The sequence below is a fragment of the Panthera pardus genome, unplaced genomic scaffold (assembly GCF_024362965.1).
Source record: "Panthera pardus isolate Hobbes unplaced genomic scaffold, ASM2436296v1 HiC_scaffold_24, whole genome shotgun sequence".
NCBI lineage: Eukaryota > Metazoa > Chordata > Mammalia > Carnivora > Felidae > Panthera > Panthera pardus.
In genome coordinates, this window is record NW_026526810.1 from 39,793,347 (window position 1) to 39,800,631 (window position 7,285).

The following is a 7,285-nucleotide window of genomic DNA, read 5'->3' on the forward strand; positions in this document are numbered from 1 at the left end:
AAAAAACACTACATATTAACAACCTGAACCACTGTGTACTCTACCTAAGGCAAGCAGAAATGCCTGTGATTGGGTGGCAGGGAACAAGCTCCTCCCTATAAACAGGCTGCCAGCCAGGCTGGCAGAAATTATCCACGCTCATGACGAACACCCTGTGCACTCTAATCCCAAACACGCTAACTCCATGACGACCCTCCACTGAGTCCCCTGCAAATGTTCTCTGGAGCTGATCCTTCTCAGTTGAAATGCTGAGCTAGAATCCAATGCAGTAACGAACCCACACTCACTAACCCTGTTTTAAATGCATCTTTACTAATTATAGCCGCATAGGGCCTTGAAGCCCTTACTACCTGTAATTTTAGGAGCTGGAGATAATTACTACCCAGCAAAGTTTTAGTTTTTGCCGAAAGTACCACATAAATAAGAATTGAACGTGCACAGATTTTGCTCCAGAATGTTCAACACTAAATTTTGTTTTTAGTTTCTTACCCAACAACCAATTACCTACAGAAACTCAGTAGTTTGCAGAGCTTTAAGAAAGGAGAGCTGTCTCTCTCACCTAGGATTTGGGATCCTTTCAGAGCATTTGTGAACAGCCTAATCTATGCTCTCTATTAAAAAACAAAACAAAGGACTCCTGAGTAGCTCAGTAGGTTAAGCATCTGACTTCAGCACAGATCATGATCTCCCAGTTTGTGAGTTCAAGCTCTGCATCGGGCTCTGTGCTAACAGCTAAGAGCCTGGAGCCCACTTCAGATTCTGTGTCTCCCTTTCCCTCTGCCCCTCCCGTACTCACACTCTGTCTCGCTCTCTCCTGCAAAAATAAACATTAAAAAAAATTAATAAAAATTAAAAAATAAAAAGCGAAACAAAAACCCCATACAATGCCATAAAATTTCCCTTGGGATGACAAGCCCACAGGGCTCTTCAGTCTAACATTTCACGTCATCTAGTAAAGGAAAATGACAAATCAATCCAGACCTGAGAAGACTGGATGTTAGAAAAATAGGGCACTGAAAACACAATTTCTCAATCAGCTCTGCTTAAGAGGTGCCCAGAGCAGCCTCTGTTTTCTCTCTGTAAAGTGAGGCCACTGCCACCTGCCTCTCAGGCAGGAACAGACTCAGAGCTGCGGCAGACAAGTGTTGAGCACACTACCTGGCACTTGGAAGGCGGTCCAGAAACAGTCACTCCTCTTACAGCCCTGGCGTTATTAGCCCAATGGGTCAGCTCTTTGGAAACCACCTTCCTGAGGGACCACAGTGTGAAGTCCAGTTTTCAGTCTGTCCAAGGAAACATGAGCTGAAGTGACAGAATGATGAAGAATGAATGTTGCCTGCTGGCTAGAGCTGCAGACAGGAACCAAACCTCTGGGTCTACAAGTCCAACAGCTGCCTCTTAAACTTGGCACCATGGGGCTCCCGTCCCAGTGCCACGGGAGAGGCAGCCACTCCTGTTATATTCACAGTTACCACCCAGCCACATTCTCTACCCGCTTCCCAGCCGCAGGTACTACCCTCACACTGCTTGGTTAAGCACCCCCTTTAAGCAAATGCATCTGGCAGAATCCGGCCTCCTCTTTCCTCACTCCCCACTACTTTCTCAGCATGACCTTCCCTCCCTGTCGCAAAAGTATCTGAAGCCAGTCATTTAAAACTTGATATAGAACCTAATAAATTCTCATTTAAACCCAAGCAAAGCTGTGACAAAGAACCCAGAAGGCATTTATCCAGGTGAGGCTAGCCAGGGGCTACCTCACCACCCCCCCGCCCCCCCCCCGCCCCCCCCCCCCAGTTCCTTGCGCTCCCTGTGATCCTAAGACCTCCCAATTTACCGCAGCCCCCAGTTTTCACCTCCACCAGATGTAAGCTCCATCAAGTCAGGGGCCGTACCCTGTTCACTAAGAACTCATGAGGAATGCAGAGCTTTGCCAGTAAGAGGGGCTGTATAAGTATTTGTTAAATGAGTGAACAAAGAAATGAAATGACATTGTGTCATTTCAAAACTTGGTGTGAATTTAAGATGAAGCATCGTCTCCCCCAGGGATACTGGTTGGGGGGCTGACAGGCAACACTGCCTGACAGAGGAAGGTAAAGGCAGGTTGGAACCGGAGTGTTTGATTACAAACTTCAATAAGCTTCCCCTATGCCAAAGGCCATCAACCGTGGTGACATTCCCATCACATCCTTTTTTTCCCCCCATTTCCAAAGTCGTCATGCCATAACTTGTTTCGTGATAACAGGAATGTCATGTGACAGAATACAATAAGCACTTGGTCATTCAGGGAAAATTACCCAATTTTCAATTCCCTTGAACTTTGGTTTTTCTCTGCTGATGCCAACCTCTTAGCCACTGCACTGCCCTTTAGTGCCAGGATCAGAGGGGAAAAGAAAGGAGAAGCTCAAAATCAGCTGGTTTTTTTTTTTTAATTTTTTTTTAACGTTTTATTTATTTTTGAGACAGAGACAGAGCATGAACGGGGGAGGGTCAGAGAGAGGGAGACACCGAATCTGAAGCAGGCTCCAGGCTCCTAGCGGTCAGCACAGAGCCTGACGTGGGGCGTGAACCCACGAACCGCGAGATCATGACCTGAGTTGAAGTCGGACACTTAACCGACTGAGCCACCCAGATGCCCCACAAAATCAGCTGGTTTTTTTAAAGGTCGACGGCACCTCTTACATAAACAGGTTTCAGGGAGAAAGGGAGTGAAGAAAGCATTACATTTCTTTAACCACCCCACTCCCCAACACTACAAGCAGGTTATCTGTCCCTAAAGACAGAAAAAAAGGAGAAACCAATAGGGCAGTCTACTCTTAACACAAATCAAGGATCACACTGCTGAGGGCCTATACCCTTTCCCTAAACGAAGAAGCCCCTCATTATTAGCTTTCTTGTTTTTTTTCACTCCCTATCACTTTAGAATATCGGAGCTTAGAGGGGCGCCTCAGTAGTTCAGTTGGTTAAGCGACTGACTCGGCTCAAGTCTCATGGTTCATGAGTTCCAGCCCAGCGTTGGGCTCCACGCTGACAGCTCAGAGCCTGGAGCCTGCTTCAGATTCTGTGTTTCCAGCTCTCTCTTTGTCCCCTGCTCATACTCTGTCTCTCTCTCTCTCTCTCAAAAATTAAAAAAAAAAAAAAAAAAAAAAAAAAATCGGACCTTAGCTGTTATCCCAAAGTAAGAAATGTTTCAATAAATCTGTTTAGATCCACAGTTACAAGCACTTTTCCTTTCTTTTTTTTTTTTTTAATTTGGCCAGAATGTACTATTATATTCACAGTGTAAGTATTGCTATTCAAGTGCAACTTTTCAGACACCAAGAGTTCAACTAGCATCCTCAAATAAACATTTTCCCCCCAAATGGTGACAAGATTAGAAAGGTTACAATCCATACAATACCAAAATAAGCTAGCCTTCATTTTGTTGGCCTGGTCCAAGAACAAGAAAAAAAAAAATCAACAGTAGGAAAACATTTTCCATATGGTCTTGTTCCCCAAAGGTTGAGGATTCAGGTCAGGGGCCACCCTGTGAGACCATGCACTCCACATAACCTCCATTCTCAAGCCAAGACAATTAAGACCGCTCCCACAGCGGCCCCATTTCCAGCAATTGAACACCGGCATAGGAACAGGGTATGGTAGTGGAAGGTGGGAAAAAGAAAACCCAACTTGCAAAACTATACAACTTTCTATTTTTTAAATTCAATGTTCTTTTCGACTTTTATTAGGGGCTAGAAATGAATGCAAATGTGTCTCCATCTCTAGAGAGCATTCTCTTAAAAGTCACATCACTGATAAGAAAAACTCAAGGGGGCCAGTCAGGACCTCAGAAAAAATAAAATCCCCTGGTTTGTGGCCAGATAGCAACATCCAGGTAGGAATCTAATACAGACATCATACTTGGATGATGACAGGAGACTGTCAAAATAACATGGACACTGTAAACACACTTTTTAAATAAAATATATATAATCACATTCTATATATATATATATATATATATACACACACACCCATGTTCAATTTTTCCTTAGTCATATTCCCCTATCATTTTTAAGACCATCCAAAAGTGGCTAAGGACTCACCCCAGATGTGCATTGCTATGGTTAAGGCACCAACCCCGTAACTCAGATATTCTATCAGCAAGAAATACACACTGTGTTATATCTGCTGGGCTTAATCACACAATAGGAAAAAGCTTAACTCACAAATGCACACACATTAACTTGACAAAATCAACCACAAAACCTTAAGGATCTTGTTAGCTTGCTTTCCTGAAAGACAAATCCTCACACTAAAGCAAAATCATCACACCTGTAGCAGAGGGGCTCCGAAAGTTAATGGATTCCTGAAGTATTTTTCCTGTTTTTAATCTGAAATCCTTTCCAAATAGGACAAGTCACACTATCACTTTGTTTTTGCTGAATAGGACAACACTGTATTATAACCTTGATCCTGCAAGGACTTTGTGGCTTTAATTCCTACACTCCCACCTCCTTGGCAGAAAGTGCCCAGGCAATATTTACTGTAAACAGGCAGAAACAAAGCATACTCCAGAAAAAGTCACCCTCTGAAGTCCAAGGTTGGAAAGCACCAAAAAACAGGCTCTCCAGGTAGAGAGGTGGCCTACAGAAGGCAGAATCAAGCGTTCCTGAGAGGAGTTCTGTTAGTACCGATCATTCTTTAGTAGTTAGTTCAACAAGAGGCAAGCCTCAAGTGTGGCCGTACATTGCAATCACCTGGCTTTTTAATTCCATCATCCAGGGTGCCCTCCGACCCGACCCACTGAATCAGGATCTCTAGAGGTGGGACACAGGCATCAGTATTAAAAAAAAAAAAAAAAAAAAAAAAAAAAAAAAAAAAAAAACTCTCTAGACGTGCAGCCAAGTTTGGGAACCCATGCCCCAAAAGAATTCCCAACGTGCTTCGAACAGCGTATTGTGAACAGCGCTGGAAGGGCAGTGCTTCCGTGGGTATAATATGTATACAAAGTTTTTAAAAATCCTGTGTAACTCCAACCTGATAGCCAAGCACCTGTCTAGGGGCCAAACAGTGATGCAACTTGGAAAAGTCCCTTGGAAAGCGAGGCTCTGTGCTCTAAGAGAGGCGGGGGTTTTGAGGGAAGACCTGTCGGGACGGGGAGGGCCAGCCACGGCCGCAGCCCTTTCTTTGCAAGGGCCGGTCTGAACGAGCACGCCGAGAAATTAAGTCAAACAGGGTGGGACTGGGGCTGAAGGGCTCCGTGTGGCACCCTGGCTCACTCGCAGCTGTCACAGGAACCCGGGGGTCGAGGCAGGGTGCGAAGGCTGACGACCCCTCTTCCTCTGCGGGGAGGCCCCGAGGCCCTGCCCCAGCCCCGACGCCGCTCCCCCCAGGAGTCCCCACCATATGTTCCGCACGGCGGCCGGCCGCGCGGCGGGCTGGAGCCGCGAGCGCACCTTCCAGCCCCGGCCCCAGCGCGCCTGGCGGCGGGCGCTGCACGGCCCCCTGCCCGCAGGGCGGACGCGCCCCCGAGCACCTGGCGGAGCCCCAGCCCCTCCGGCCCCGCCGCCTGGGAGACGCCTCTGCCCCGGGCCCGCGCCCGCTCCCGCCTCACTCACCGCCGCCCGGGTCCTGCTCCCGCCGCAGCCAGCAGAGCCCGGCCCAAGTGCAGGAGCCGCGGCGCCGCCAGGAGGCCGGGCGAGCCCGCCCCGCCCTCCGGGGAGGAGGGGCAGGGGGCCGCGCGGGGGCGAGACCCGCCCGGGCGGCCGCGGGCGGGCTCGCCCCTTGCTGCCCGCCCCGCCTCGGCCCCTCGCGCCGCCCACCGCCCTTCTGCACCCTCATCCAGCTGGCCGCACGAGACGTCCCGCGCCGGCACCTCGTCCCGCCGCACCTCACGCCTCACACCCCTCTCCTGCGACGCTTTGTCCTCACCCTGCCCAGGATCGGAATGTCCTCCCACCTCCCCTCCACCACTGCCGGGTGTCTTTCTTTCCGAGCCTCCAGCTTCCCAAATTCCGGGTTTCGCAGCCCCCACCCCGGCCTGTCTCTAACTCGGGGCCTGGAGCCCAGTTTTCGCTTTACCCTTCCCTGCAGCCCTTCGACCCCAACTGAGCAGAAACTTTACAGTGTAACCTTTTTTCCATCACAATCAACTCAACAAATATTAATTGAGCACCTAGTATGTCTAGACACTGGTGGAGGGGGATCAGATAGGTGCCGCTTACAAACTAACAATAATAAGTCTGTCCCTGCCAGCGAGGCAGGGGGGCGAGGTACCCAGGTCACACAGCTGATGGTAGTAAGACTGGGATTGGAAACTAGATTTCTAGCATTGAGTTTTGGCCCATTCCAGGGGAAACGTCAGGATGCCCCTGACCAGCTGTGAGGGCTTGAGACCAAGTGTGAAATGAAGAGCGGGATATACCTAGCCCGCCAGGTTGGGAAGGTTGCCTGAGAAAACATGGAAATGTCGCACAACTGGTACTTAATAAGTGAACAGTTGCTGACATACTGAATGAAATAGACACTCGAAAACTCAATAATTTCAAGTAACAATATAAAAAGGCATTAAATAGTAATACTGAATGGAAAAAAATGTATTTGCCAACTATGTACCTGATAAGGGATTCATATCCAAACTATATAAAGAACTCCTACAATGCAATAACAAAAAAAAAAACAAAAAAGCTGATTTAAAAATGAGCAGAGGATCTGCTCTGATTTTTTCAAAGAAGACTTACAGATGGCCAACAGATACATGAAAAGATGCTCAACATCACTATGCAAAGAACATCAGAGAAATGCAAATCAAAACCATGATGAGATATCACCTCACACCTGTCGGGAACGGCTACTCTCAAAAAGACAAGAAACAAAGTGTTGGTGCAGATGTAGTGAAAAGAGAACCCTTGTGCAGTTGGGAATGTAAAGTGGTGCAACCATTACAAAAAAACAATATGGCAGTTCTACAAAATTTATGAAAAGAATTACCATGTGATCCAGCAATTCCACTTTTGGGTATTTATCTGAAGAAAATGAAAAACACTAACTCGAAAGATATATGCATCCCTATGTTTATTGTAGCATTATTTATAATAGCCAAGATATGGAAGCAACCTAAGTGTCCATCAATGGATGAATAGATCAAGACAATGTGACATATATATAACATATACAAATGTATATATGAATAAATTATATATATATATATATGAATTTTATTTCAGCCATAAAAAAAGGAGGAAACCTTGCTATTTGCAATGACATGCACAGTGCTTGAGGGCATTATGCTAAGTGAAATAAGTCC

At 47.0% G+C, this 7,285-nt stretch overlaps 1 protein-coding gene across 4 annotated transcripts in view; it reads right to left on the reverse strand.

The window, feature by feature from the left end:
* Positions 1–5,695, reverse strand: part of CGNL1 (cingulin like 1) — a 157,480-nt gene extending 151,785 nt beyond the window's left edge. For 3 of the 4 annotated variants that reach the window (XM_053889032.1, XM_053889033.1, XM_053889030.1), the window contains exon 1: positions 5,598–5,690. The gene's annotated coding sequence lies outside the window, so the exon portion shown is untranslated. Of the gene's footprint in view, positions 1–5,597 lie in introns of all 4 variants that reach the window. The other variant, XM_053889031.1, reaches the window with a different exon arrangement.
* Between the last annotated feature and the right edge of the window lie 1,590 nt (positions 5,696–7,285).